Raw genomic sequence first — 15,346 nt, forward strand, 5'->3', positions numbered from 1 at the left:
TTTCACTTAGCATCACACTCTCCAGTTCCATCCACGTTGCTACAAAAGGCCATATTTCATTTTTTCTCATTGCCACGTAGTATTCCATTGTGTATATAAACCACAATTTCTTTATCCATTCATCAGTTGATGGACATTTAGGCTCTTTCCATACTTTGGCTATTGTTGAGAGTGCTGCTATGAACATTGGGGTACAAGTGCCCCTATGCATCAGTACTCCTGTATCCCTTGGATAAATTCCTAGCAGTGCTATTGCTGGGTCATAGGGTAGGTCTATTTTTAATTTTCTGAGGAACCTCCACACTGCTTTCCAGAGCGGCTGCACCAATTTGCATTCCCACCAACAGTGCAAGAGGGTTCCCGTTTCTCCACAGCCTCTCCAGCATCTATAGTCTCCTGATTTGTTCATTTTGGCCACTCTGACTGGCGTGAGGTGATACCTGAGTGTGGTTTTGATTTGTATTTCCCTGATAAGGAGCGACGCTGAACATCTTTTCATGTGCCTGTTGGCCATCTGGATGTCTTCTTTAGAGAAGTGTCTATTCATGTTTTCTGCCCATTTCTTCACTGGGTTATTTGTTTTTCAGGTGTGGAGTTTGGTGAGCTCTTTATAGATTTTGGATACTAGCCCTTTGTCCGATATGTCATTTGCAAATATCTTTTCCCATTCCGTTGGTTGCCTTTTAGTTTTGTTGGTTGTTTCCTTTGCTGTGCAGAAGCTTTTTATCTTCATAAGGTCCCAGTAATTCACTTTTGCTTTTAATTCCCTTGCCTTTGGGGATGTGTCGAGTAAGAGATTGCTACGGCTGAGGTCAGAGAGGTCTTTTCCTGCTTTCTCCTCTAGGGTTTTGATGGTTTCCTGTCTCACATTCAGGTCCTTTATCCATTTTGAGTTTATTTTTGTGAATGGTGTGAGAAAGTGGTCTAGTTTCAACCTTCTGCATGTTGCTGTCCAGTTCTCCCAGCACCATTTGTTAAAGAGACTGTCTTTTTTCCATTGGATGTTCTTTCCTGCTTTGTCAAAGATGAGTTGGCCATACGTTTGTGGGTCTAGTTCTGGGGTTTCTATTCTATTCCATTGGTCTATGTGTCTGTTTCTGTGCCAATACCATGCTGTCTTGATGATTACAGCTTTGTGGTAGAGACTAAAGTCTGGGATTGTGATGCCTCCTGCTTTGGTTTCTTCTTCAAAATTACTTTGGCTATTCGGGGCCTTTTGTGGTTCCATATGAATTTTAGGATTGCTTGTTCTAGTTTCGAGAAGAATGCTGGTGCAGTTTTGATTGGGATTGCATTGAATGTGTAGATAGCTTTGGGTAGTATTGACATTTTGACAATATTTATTCTTCCAATCCATGAGCAGGGAATGTCTTTCCATTTCTTTAAATCTTGTTCAATTACCTTCATAAGCTTTCTATAGTTTTCAGCATACAGATCCTTTACATCTTTGGTTAGATTTATTCCTAGGTATTTTATGCTTCTTGGTGCAATTGTGAATGGGATCAGTTTCTTTATTTGTCTTTCTGTACAAGCAATATTTTAAATTCAGCATTTACTATATTGTGACACAAATTCAAAAAAACTTAAAATACTTTCTTTTACTTAAAAAGTCTGAAGGGCTGGGGCACCTGGGTGGCTCAGATGGTTAAGCATCATCCACCCTCAGCTCAGGTCATGATCTCATGGTTTGTGGGTTTGAGCCCCGCATGTGCTGTCAGCACAGAGCCCACTTTAGATCCTCTGTCTCCCTCTCTCTCCACCCCTCCCTGCTTGTGCTCTCTTTCTCTTTCAAAAATAATAAATAAACATTAAAGTAAAAGTCTGTGAAGGTAATCATTTCTAGGATAGTGAAGTAAGAATCTCCAGAAGTCTGCTTTTCAATTAGATTAGAAAAGAAACTCAAAAGCAACTCTTTTAAAAATCTGAAAATAAGTCAATAGTTGATATAATCCAGAAGCATTTATTTAAGAAAACTGGCTGCATCTTCGTAAAAGCAGTAAGCTTTGTGAGACTTTTTGTTTTTGTGTTTGCTTCATGGTATTTTTAATTCGCCTTGTTTTCATCTAACTACCTCTGTGTTATCCATGAAAACTGACAACCTTCCAATCTACTGTGAAAACCATCAGCCCAGTAGTCACTTGTTGGGAAAGAGTAGATTTGGAGCTCCCCAAGCAGCCCCATTCCCAGATAATTGTCAGTTGACTTCTCTGCCAGCTCTCTGAAAACAACTGCACACATGACTTCTATTTATTTGACCAGACTTAGAACTTGTTCAGTGAGAAGAACCCTTTCTTGGGGATATTTATCTAAAACAATCAGTGACAACTGTGTAAAACTAGTTCAGGACAAACAAATAGCAAAACTAGTGAAGGAGGGATAAGATTTTTGGAGCAAATGCATGTATTAAAGATGTCCAGTGTTCAACAATAACACAAAATCATTAGATATGCAGTGAAGCAGTAAAGTATATCCCATACACAGAAGAAATTAACAGAAACTGTTCTTGAGGAAGCCTAGATGTTGGACTTAATAGACAAACATTTAAATCAACTATTATAAATATATTCAAAGAACTAAAGGAAACTATCTTCAAGGATGAAGAGAAGTATTAGAAAGAATTTTCACCAAATAGAAAACAACAATAAAGAGATATACATTTAAAAAACAGAAAAACTAGGATTGAAATGTAATGACTAAAATAAAAACTACTAGAGAAGATCAACAGTAAATATGAGCTGGCAGAATAAAGAATCAGCCAACTCAAACATAGGTCAATTGAGACCCCTGGGTGTGAGGTATAAAAAGAAAACAAAAAGAAAAATGAACAAAGACTTAAAGACTTATGGGACAACATATGCAAAATGAGAGTAACAAAGAAGAGAAAGGAGCATAAAGAATACTTCAATACTGGGGCACGTGGGTGGCTCAGTTGGTTAAGTGTCCGACTCTTGATTTCAGCTCAAGTCATGACCTCACTGTTGTGAGATCAAGCCCTGTGTCAGGCTCTGCACTGAGTATGGAGCCTGCTTGGCATTCTCTCATTCTCTCTGCCCTTCCCTGGCACTTGTGTGCATTCTCCCCCCACCCCCCTCTCTGTCTCTCTCTCAAAATAAACATACATTTTTTTAAAAAAAGAATAGTTGAATACTAATATAAAAATTCCCAAACTTGATGAAAAACATGAGATTACCTATCCAAGAAATTCAATAAACATCAAGTAGGATAAAGTAAAAAAGGTCCACACCTAGATGCATCATAGTTAAACTTTTGAAAGCTAAGGACAAAGAAAATCTCGAATACAACATGAAAGACAGGACTAATAATGTACACAGGACTCATAGCAAGATGAATAATTTCTCATTTTAAACTAGGGAGTCCAGAAGGCCAGTGGCATGGCATTTGCAAAGTGTTGAAACCAAGAATCCTATATCAAGCAAAACTACCCTCCAAAATGAGGTTAATAAAAATAGGTGAATAAAACCTAAGAATTCATTGCTACTAGACCTGTCTCACAAGAAATAATATAGGGAGTCCTTCAGGCTGAATTAAAAGGACATTAGAGAGAAATCTGAAGTTACAAGAAGAAATAGAAGCATAGTAAAAGGTAACTACGTAAGTATAAACACAAAAGAGAGTAGGTGTATTTTTTCCTCTACTCTTACCTTATTTTAATGGCAACTGAATATACCAATTATAAGACTGCACTGATGTTTGTGATGTACAAAGATGTAATGCACAAAAACTGTAATGTATAAATAAGACAACAGCACAAAGGGTGAAGGGAATGTAGACATATTGAAGCCAGGTTTCTGTAGACAATTGAAATTAAATAGGTATTAATTTTAACTAGATTATAGTTAACATGTTAATTGTAGTCCCCAGGGCAACCACTAAGAAAATAAAATTTTTTTTAAAAATAAGGAAATTAAAATGATATATTGGAAAAAATCTTTTTGACATTAAAAAATGGAGGCACAGAGGGGGAAAAAGGCATATAGAAATCAAAGAGCAAATTAGCAAAGTGGATAAAAAACATTATTCAACTATACTCTGTTAAAAAGAGACCCTTTAAAAGATACAAATAGGTTGAAATTATAAGGATGAAAAAAGACATGTCATGCCAATAGTGATGAAGAGCATTAACACGGCTATATTAATATCAGACAAAATACACTCTAAGATAAAAATTCTAGACAGAAAGTATTATTTCATAATTATAAAAGGGTCGATATACTAGGGAGGTATAATTTAACCAAATATGCACCTAACCATAGAGCCTCAAAAAAACAAAAATAGAATTGAGGAAATGGACAATTCAACAGTCACAGACACTTCAGTACCCCACTTTCAATAAGTCTTCTATTACAGGTTCTTAATAGAAGGAACAAGGAATAGATGAGTCCAACAACACTGTAAGCCAACTAAAACTGACATCTATGAAACACTCTATTGAACAACAGAATACAGATTTTTTTCTCAAGCACACATGGACTATTTTCTAGGACAGACCATTTATTAGACCATTAAAATAGGCCTCAATACATTCGAAATGTTTGAAGTCACCCAAAACATATTCTCTGACCACAGGGATGAAATTAGAAATCAACAACCAAAGGAAATTTGACTTCACATATATTTGGAAATCAAATAACATACCTAAATAAATGAGTCAAAAATGAAATCACAAGAGAAATTAGAAAATATTTAGATATGAATGAAAATGAAAAAACCTGGCATCCATATGGTAAATAACTCAAGTAATACTTAGGAGATTTACAGCTGCAAATGCCCATATTAAAAAAGAAGATATAAACTGAGTTATATACATTGTGTGGTATTCCTGTTCCTGTAGTTTCATGAGTATTTATACATCACATTCAGTGTTCTGTATAAACCTGCCTTCATTTCCATTTATTAACCACCTCTTCATTTGAGAGAGCACTAGCATCTATTGTTAACTCTGTTAACTCTTGTACTGGCTACTGAGTTAAACACGGACTCATCAGCTCTTTTCTTTTATCATGAAAGTACGTTACCTTGCAATTCATCAAAAGTTTAGTAAGCCAATGCCAGCTTTACTGTTGAAAAATTAAAGGAAAATACAAACTTTCAAAATCATCTTTTGATTGCAAAACTGACACATCTATGAGGTTGCATTTCATTGTTGTACATTTGTTATCATTCCTTTGTGAAAAATCACCTCATTTACTATAATATGCTCACAAGTACCCTTGTTAGTTTTGTTAGAATTTAAATCAAGACCATTTGAAATATACACTGTTTTTCTATTCTATGTTGCAAATCTTTAGATTTGTCCTTTATTCCATTAACTGATATCCTGTATTTGATTCTCAAATATGTTGCTCTGCTAAATACGTCATACCTGAGAAATTGCACTCCATCCTTTTATTAGTATAGCCTTATTACTATAGAATTTATTACTATAATCTCTACAACTCTTCCTTTTTAGATTACAATTAGTATGCCTTTAGTTATTTAAATATTAAAAATTTGAGTATGTACATTGAGGCCATTTAAAGTCCTAGCTAATGCAATACGTTTTATTCTTCTATCATTTGCACTTGCTGTCCAGACACACATGATAAATGTGAAGGAAAGCATATTCAAATATTTTGTCCTTGCACAATTTTTGATACTGATTCAGTAACATTTTTTATTTTTTTAAACAGGAAAAAAGTGATAAAGCAATGAAAAGACTAAAAGTTTTAATACAAATGCTTAGGATCATTTGAACTTTGCTGGCCAACAGACAGACTCACATGTTAAATTTATTTACTAAAATAATTATTTTTCAAAAGTCATTCTTTTCTGTAGTTTTGGTATGAAACTGTCAATACCATAAATAGTAAAGGAAAAACAGGTAATTTTCAGTTGTATTGGTGTTACCTAAAGGAGCAGTGTGGAAGCAGATGCAACCAGCCAATTTTATGACTTGGATAGTGCTGATTTTATATTTTTCCTATGTAATCATATTAACCAAGACAAACTATTTCATCATTTAGTGTAAATAGCACTTTCTCCCATATCTACCAGGAGATTTCTGTGACATATTGTCTTTTAGTTGCAATAAAAATGACTGAGTTGAAGCTAGGGAGGAAAAGAGGAAGAAGAAAATCTCAAATCAATAACCTAAACTTGCATCCTAAAAAAACTAGAGAAAGCACATTAAACTAAATCCAAAGCAAGAAAAAAGAGTAAAAATCCCAGTAGAAATAAGCAAAATAGAGAACAGAAAAACAGAAAACCAACAAAAACAAAAGTTGTTTCTTTTTGAAAAGATGAACAAAATTGACAAATATTTAGTTAGACTCACCAACGAGAAGACTTACAGGGTACAGAGAAGGCTTAAGATTCAAATTATTAAAATCAGGAATGAAATAAGGTTTATTTCTATTGACTTTAAAGATAAAAAGGTCTATAAGGAAATACAATTGTATTTGTGTATGACAAATTGTATGCCAACACATCAGATAAACTATATGAAATGAAAAATTTGCTACTAAGGCAAAGGTACTGAAACTGACTCAAGAGGAAAGAAAATCCCAATAGATCTTTAACAAGTAAAAAGTTTAAGTAACGATAACAATAACAACAACAACAAAAGCTTCCCACAAAGAAGAGCCCAGTCTGAAGTGGCTTTACTGGTATTCCAAATATTTAGAGAAAAGTTAACAGTTTGTCCCTAATTCTTCCCAAGAAAAGAAGATAAAGAAAAACTTCCCAACTCACTTTATGAGGCCAGTAAACTGATTAAAAAAACACACCACAAGAAAACTATAGGCCAGTATGTTTTATGAATACCACTACAATAATTCTCTACAGAATACTAGCAAACCTAATCCAGAAACATGAAAAATAATTACCCATGATGACTAAATGGGATTTATTCCAGGAAGGCAAGGTTGGGCATTAGCAAAATCGATCAGTGTAATCAAGGACAAAAATAAATGATCATCTCAGTAACAGCATAAAAATATTGGTAAGTATCAAAGACCTAAGTGAGTGGAAAGATATCTCATTTTCATGGATCAAATTATACTAATTAAGACGATAATATTCACCAAATGTATCTATAGACTCTACACAATCCCTGTCAAAACTCTCATCAGGCTTATTTGTAAAAATTGGCAAGCTGATCCTAGAATTCATAAGGAAAGTCAAGGCCAAGGGTAGCCAAAATAATCCTGATTGAAATAATGAAGTTCAAGGACTTACACTTCTTGATTTCAAACCTTACTGTAGAGAGGCTTTCGATGTCTAGTTCTGTAAGGGGCTGCAAGTCACTACTCCATCCTTCCCAAAAGTAAAAAGCTGAATAGAATGAAAGATCAATAACTCTCTTAGGACCTAACAGAGGGCAGGACTCAGGGGACACCATTGCCTCCAAGAGTAGAGAGATGGACAGGTAAATATAGGGAGAACTGACTTACCAGAACAGAGACTGACAAGTAGAAGCCACCACAGGAACCAGTGCTGGGAAAGGAAAACTTGAAATGTTACTGACAAATTACTAGAGGCTCAGTGTGGACAAGTTTCAAAGTTAAAAACCCCAGCAGCAATCAGTCATAAGGGGGCATCCACAATATTGTGCCATGTTGCTCCAGGGGCTCCAGCAGATCCTCACAAACACCAGAGAAAAATCCCCTCCCACTTACAGCAGGGGGAAGGGAAAAGTAAAGATTGTGAAATATACCAAAGCACTCTGTTCTTCTTAACAAGGCCTGCCCTCAGGAGAAATTAGTTAATCAGAGCCTAATCTGCTAGAGTATTATAAGAGCCTAACTGGGCTGGGGAAGGAAAATACCCAAAGCTGTCTATAGCCATCTTGTTCCAACTAAGCAGAAAAAGAAATGCAGAAACACTTGTAAAAACACAGTTTAGAGCAACAGGCTCATTAAAAAACTGGTCTAGTTGAAGACTATAGAATGCTTCCCCTACTGCCCCACCTCATCACCACATTAGTAAAGACCTATTAATAATAGTTTATTTTACCCATTACTTCATGTCCAGCTATCAAGAAAAAATTACAAGGCAGACCAAAATGTAAAACAAAAGAAAACAAAAAAACATTTAAATGATGAAAAATCCTCAGAACCAGGGATGTTGGGATGATCAGACTAAGATTTTAAAAACATGATTCATATGTTCATATGTTAAAGTTGCTAATAAAGTAGTTGACATATAAGAACAAATGGACCATGTAAGCAATGACAAAAGTTCTAAGGAAGAACCAAGAAAAAAAAAATGCAAGAAATAAAAAAAAAAAAAATCAAGGCTATCCCTCACAACTGATAAAGAGATAAAGAGATTCCTAGACAAATAAAAGTTAGACTGTTAAACCAGCCTTATAAGAAATGGTCAGAGGACTTCTTTAAGTGAAAAAGAAAAGACCATAATTAGAAGAAAATTATGAAATTTAAAAAATCACTAGTAAAACACTAGTAAAAGCAAACATATAGTAAAGGTGGTAGATTAATCACTTACAAAGCTAGTATGACAGTTTGCAGACCAAGGTAGTAAAATCCTATCTAAAAAATTCATTAAAGACACAAAAAGATGTAAAATATGACAATATAAACATAAAATGTTGAGGGCAGGGGAATAAAAATGAAGTTCTTACAGAATGTGTTTGAACTTAAAAGACCATCAAATTAACATAAACTGTTATATACTTACGAACATTATATGTGAACTTCATGGTATCCCCAAATCAAAAACCTGTAATAGTTACACAAAAAATAGAGAGAAAGGAATCCAAGCAGAACACTAAAGAAAGTCAATCACAAGGAAAGAGAACAAGAGAAGGAACAGAGAAGTACAAAAACAACCAAAAATATTAACATTGTAGTAAGTACACACCTACAAATAATTTTTTTTTAAGGCAAATGGTCTAAATGTTACAATCAAAAGACACAGGGTGACTGAATGGATAAAACAAACAAGATCCATCTATTTGCTGCCTATAAAAGACTCACTTCAGACCTAAAAACACATACAGACTGAAAGTGGAGAGATGGAAAAAGATATTCTATAAAAATAGAAGTGGTAAAAAAAAAGCTGGGGACTTGTATCAGACAAAATAGACTTTAAAACAAACACTGTAACAAAATATCAAGAAATGCATTAAATGATGACAATGATAAAATGATCTAACAGGAGAATTTAACAACTGTAAATATTTATGCACCCAGTATAGAAGTATCTAAATTCATAAAGCAAATATTAACATACATAAAAGGAGAGATTAACAGTAATGCAATAATAGAAGACTTAACATTCACTTACATTCATGAATAGATCATCCTGACCAGGAAAAAAAAAAATCAATAAGGAACAGTGGCATTGAATAAACACATTAGACCAGATGAACTTAAGAGATATATACATTCCATCCCCAAACAGAATACATGTTCTTTTCGAGTGCACATGGAACATTTTCCAGAATAGATCACGTTAGGCTATAAAATAACTCTCAAATCTAAGAACACTGCAATCATAGCAAGCATCTTTTCTGATCACAATGGTATGGAACTAGAAATTACAAGAAAAAAAAAACTGGAAAAAAAAACCCCATAAACACAGACACACTAAACAACATGATACTAACCAACCAGCAGGTGAACAAATAAAAAGAAAGTAGTGTGTGTGTGTGTGTGTGTGTGTGTGTATACACATACATACATACATACATACATACATACATACATAAAGACTAATCAAAATGAAAACACAATGGTCCAAAATCTTTGGGATGCAACAAAACAGTTGTAAGAGGGAAGTTTATAGCAATACAGGCCTTCTCAAGAGACAAGAAAAATCTCAATCAAATCTTACACTTAAAGAAACTAGAAATAGAAAAATGAAGCCCAAAGTTAGTATAATGGATATAAGGATCAGAGGAAAGAGGCTCCTGAGCAGCTCAGTCAGTTAAGCCTCCAACTTTGGCTCAGGTCATGATCTCACAGTTCACGAGTTCAAGCCCCGTGTTGGGCTCTGTGCTGACAGCTCAGAGCCTGGAGCCTGCTTCAGATTCTGTGCCTCCCTCGCTCTCTGCCCCTCCCCCACTCATAATCATCTCTCTGTTTCTCTAAAAATAATTAAAATTTAAAAGAAGATCAGAGCAAAAATAAAAGAAAGAGACAAAAAAATAATTAAACCAAGAGCTGGGTCTTTGAAAAGATAAACAAAACTGATAAAATTTTAGCTGGACTCATCTGGAAAAAAAAAAGGGGGTCCAGATTAGATATGAAAGAGAAGTAACAACTGACATCACAGAAATACCAAGGATTTTAAGAGATTTCTACAAAAAACTGCATGTCAACAAATTGGACAACTAGAAGAAATGGATAAATTTATAGAAACATACAATCCTCCAAAACTGAATGAGAAAGAAGTAGAAAATCTGAACAGACCAATTACTTACTAGTAATAAGAATTGGTAATCAAAAGACTCCCAAGAAACAAAAGTCCAGGAATACATGGTTTCACTGGTGAATTCTGCCATGAACATTGAGGGTAATATGCTAAGTGAAATAAGTCAGAAAATGACAAGTACTGTATGATCTCACACATGGTATCAAAAACTCAAACTTTAAAAAAAAATTTTTTTAACATTTATTCATTTTTGAGAGACAGAGAAAGACAGACATTGAGTGGGAGAGGGGCAGAGAGAGAGAGGCAGAAGCAGGCTCCAGGCCCAAACCATCAGCACAGAGCCTGATGTGGGGCTTGGACTCACAAACTGTCAGATCATGACCTGAGCCGAAGTCAGAGGCTTAAGTGACTGAGCCACCCAAGTGCCCCACAACTCAAACTTACATATGGAGAACAGATTGGTGGTCTCCAGAGGTGGGGAGTGGGGAAAATTCATGAGGATGGTCAAAAGGTCCAAACTTTCAGTTATATGTTCTTGAGATATAATGTCAGAATCATGACTATCAATACTGTGATGTGTATTGTAAAGTTGCTGAGAGTAGATCTTAAAAGTTTTCACCACAAGGAAAAAGAAATGTAGCTATTGAGGGGAAAAAACCAACACTGAGCCACTACAACATGAAAGAGTGCTATAACATCAGTATTTACTTATTAGTCATTCAACTCTTTTGCTCTTTGAACTTTTGTGAAGTATATGGGAACTGTGAACATGAGAAATAGTTGGAAATGAACTGCTGACAAAGGACAACAGAAACAATGGAACTAATCAATTCTGTCTACTATGTAAAGTAGTTAAATTACTGGACACATCATAGACACCTTTAGACTGCACAACCAATGTTGCCAACAGTAAAGATTGAGCACCCTGGACTAGATCCTTTATTTTTCTTCCCAGGATATTTTAGGTATTTTTGCAAACACATTAAATCCTCACCTTATCATGACATGAAAGAAAAAAAAGCCTTTGGAACCCCCATTTGAGTTCAATGCTCATAAATGGGAGAAGAGTAAAACAGTTAACCTCTCAGAGACCCAGATTTTTCATCAGCAAAATGGACTTAATACCTTGTTGAGGGATATGCAAAGATTAAAAGATCTTTTTAGTACATTATATAAAAAGACCTGGTATAAAATAGAGATTAAATAAATTCTTATTGAATAGATTTTATTAAATAGTGCCTGATTTTTGCTATTATTTCAAGCCATTACAATTTTACTTCAAAAACTCCATTTCTTACACTAAATGTTAACCCTAGTGGCTTGGAAAAGCATATATTTAATGCAAAGATGTCCCAAGTAGTTTACCTACTGGAAGAATGTGGCTCAGTCACTGTGAAAGCACTCCACAGTCCTTGCTGAGCATTAATGGGGTTTCTATCTGCATCTCCACATAGGAGAGGTTCTTGAAAATATCAGGCATGATCTTAAGAACAAAACAAGGTCAATCTTTCAGCACTAAGTTAAGGATTCTCCATGATAATGCTGTTCCCATTTAAAGGAGCAAAATGAAGTCAGTTTCAAGACCACAAGATCCTCCAGGAGTTTTAACGTCACCTCTATTTTATCTGGTTTAAACTGCTTAATTCTAAGATTTGAGATTGCAAAAAGAGATATAAAAAAGTTTACCAATCTTAAATAGATATTTTCTGAAATATGTTGAAAACTAAGTAGATTGTTTTAAAGCTGACCTGTGTCCACTAAAAACTTGAGTTTTTTTCCATATACATGACAGTATTTCAATCCTTCCAATATATCAATACTTCAAATAAAGATAATCAGTAAGAACATTTGTAATTTACTATAATCTATATTTGACAGTGTATCAGTAGGACTAAGTATATCACATAAAGCTACACAAATGGATTAAAAATGATTTTTAAAATATGGTGTGTTTCTCAGAAAAAGGAAGGTGACAATAGAAGCCAGTTAAAGGAATTGTTTAAATCTTCTCCAAGTTTAAGTTGGGTTTTATCAGGTCTCAAAAATGTAAGGATCCTCAACTTCAAATAATTTCAACGTAACAAATGTCATAGTATTTACTATGTGCCAGGCACTGTTCTAGCTCATTAACTTCCTTCCTGTCCCATTCAGCATTTTCACATGTGGACCCTTAAAAAATCTTTTATTGCTTTTCCCTTGGTTCTCAGAGAGTATTGAGGATAATTAATCATGTTCTCTAAAAAAAATTAAAAACTTCTGTGCTTCAAAAGGACATCTTCATGTAAGTGAATTGTTTTTTCAAATCATGTCAGATAATGAACGTTTATCCACAAAATACAAAGAACTCCTACAGCACAAGTTTTAAAGAGGCAAATAACCCAATTAAAAGATAGGCAAAGGATTTAAATAGGCATTTCTCCTATGAGCACATGAAAGAAAAAAATTCAACATCATTAGTCACTAGGGAAATGAAAAAAAAAAACCTTCACACACACACTAGGATGGCTAACATACCAAAGATAGTGAATAACCAGTATTAGTTAGGATGTGGAGAAATTGGAACCTTTATATACTGCTATAAATGTTTGGAAAACAGTTTGGCAGTTATTTAAGATGTTGAACAAAAAATAGCTGTGACCTAGAACTTCTACTCCCAGGTATATATCCAAGAGAATTGAAAGTCTCCACACAAAAACCTGTTCATGAATGCTCACAGCAACGTTATTCACAATGGCCAAAAGGTAGAAACAACTGAAATGTTTATCAACTGGTGAATGGATAAATAAAATGGTATATCCATAAATGTGGCATTAAGTCATAAAATAAATTAAGTATTGATACATGCTATATAACATGGATGAACTTTTAAGACATTAGGCTAAATGAAAGAAGCCAGGCAAAAATAGCTACATAATGTATAATTCCTTTTATGTGAAATTTCCAGAATAGGCAAATCCACACAAATAGAAAGTAAATTAGTGGTTGACAGGGTATGTATGGGGGAGGAGGAATGGGTAAGGACTATTAATGGGTGATGAAATGTTCTGAAATCAGACAGTGGTGATGGTTACACAATTCTGTGACTGTCACTAAGTTATACACCTCAAACGCATGAATTTTATGGTATATGATTTACATTTCAATAAAGCGGTTTTGAAAAACAGTGAGTCATCTTTAGTTTCAAATCTAACCTACAAAATATAGACATATTCTCTTATATATACACACACATGCACATCCAGGCCCACAGTTTCTGGGTATTTGAAAATGCATATATTTGACTTCTCCATGATTGATGAAAAAATCAACTTGCTCTGTGTTGTAAATTAGCAAGTTAGTTCTATGTAGATATATAGATCTCTGGACTGTCACAAAACTCATTTGACTATTTCCAGTATTTATCCAACATATAGTATGATTCATATGGATCATTCCTGGAAAGATTCCTATACCTTCCTAACTTGAAGACATTAACACATTGTATTGATTTCTATCAGGCCAGTGTCATTATATTAAAAATTTAAGTATGTAAAATTTGTCAGCCAAAGCCATTTCTTTACATCATTTAAGACGTGCCACTAGTTAGATATCTATGAGAACTAAATAAAGTCCAAATTAGAATATCTGCATGGTTAGTCTTTCCCCCAAAATAACCCAATCTGGAAGACAGTATTATCACTTCTGGAGAGCAGTAAAGTCATCAACTTATATAGGTCATGCTCATTTTTCTCTTCCACAAATTTCTTATCTATTGCACACAGACCCTCTTTGGGAAACCACTGGTATGAGAGAGCAACAGAAGTGTGAATTTTTTAAAACCTTTTTCCGTCAATATTTTCCTTTAAGATCTCCCTTGTTCCATTACAAGTTTGGAGCTCAAGTCATTTTCTAGTCAATAGCTCTTTGTATCTTTTGACTGAACCAAGAAATAAAGAGACTCTCTATGGAAAATCAAGCTGTGATTGACCATTACAAAAGAATCAATTTTAGTCAGAAATACATCAGTTTGTTTCACTTGACAATTAAACTGGTTCAAGAAAACTAGGTTGTAAATACTGTGACTGACAATAATAGTACATACTGAAGACAACCAATTAAACTGTCAACTTCATATGAGCAAAGAGTAAATAATTTTTAGGATCTTATCACCCATATCATAGAAATGGCACTGGATAGCAGAATTATTGAAAAGCCATTTTAATATAACTTTACAGAAATGCTATCAACTTTATCCCAATTGTTTCTTTAATATACCGTAATGAATATTAATACTCTTCCTTATTTGAATGGCAACCATAGACCTTATAATTTAGATCACTTTGGGAAAATATTTATTTGGACAAATTTTATCTGAAGGAGAATTACAAAGCTAGACACATTTAATGTACTATTATCTAAACTTTAATACAAGGAAATTAAAATACTAAGATTATGGCTTCTTTTTTTTTTTTTAATTTTTTTTTTTCCAACGTTTATTTATTTTTGGGACAGAGAGAGACAGAGCATGAACGGGGGAGGGGCAGAGAGAGAGGGAGACACAGAATTGAAACAGGCTCCAGGCTCTGAGCAATCAGCCCAGAGCCCGACGCGGGGCTCGAACTCACGGACCGCGAGATCGTGACCTGGCTGAAGTCGGACGCTTAACCGACTGCGCCACCCAGGCGCCCCTATGGCTTCTTAATACATAATAAAATATTTAAATCAAGTACTTTAGATACAGGCTACCCAAATTGTTCTTGGCAAATCATACCCTGATTTCCTTTATGTCTTAAATTACTAACCAGCATTGGTATCCTGTTCCAATAAGATTAGTGTTTTTATGTACAGAGAGTAAAATTCTCCATTTGACCTTTTGAGACGCTTGAAAGATAAAAAGAATTGATTGACTGCCAAAAAAGGGGATTTAAGTTGACATTACAATTTTAAGGTTGAACAGCTATGTGCTAACGTA

Source organism: Lynx rufus, unplaced genomic scaffold (genome assembly GCF_022079265.1).
Source record: "Lynx rufus isolate CCGP_SWC_20201006 ecotype Redwood Valley unplaced genomic scaffold, mLynRuf1.p SCAF_2, whole genome shotgun sequence".
Lineage (NCBI taxonomy): Eukaryota > Metazoa > Chordata > Mammalia > Carnivora > Felidae > Lynx > Lynx rufus.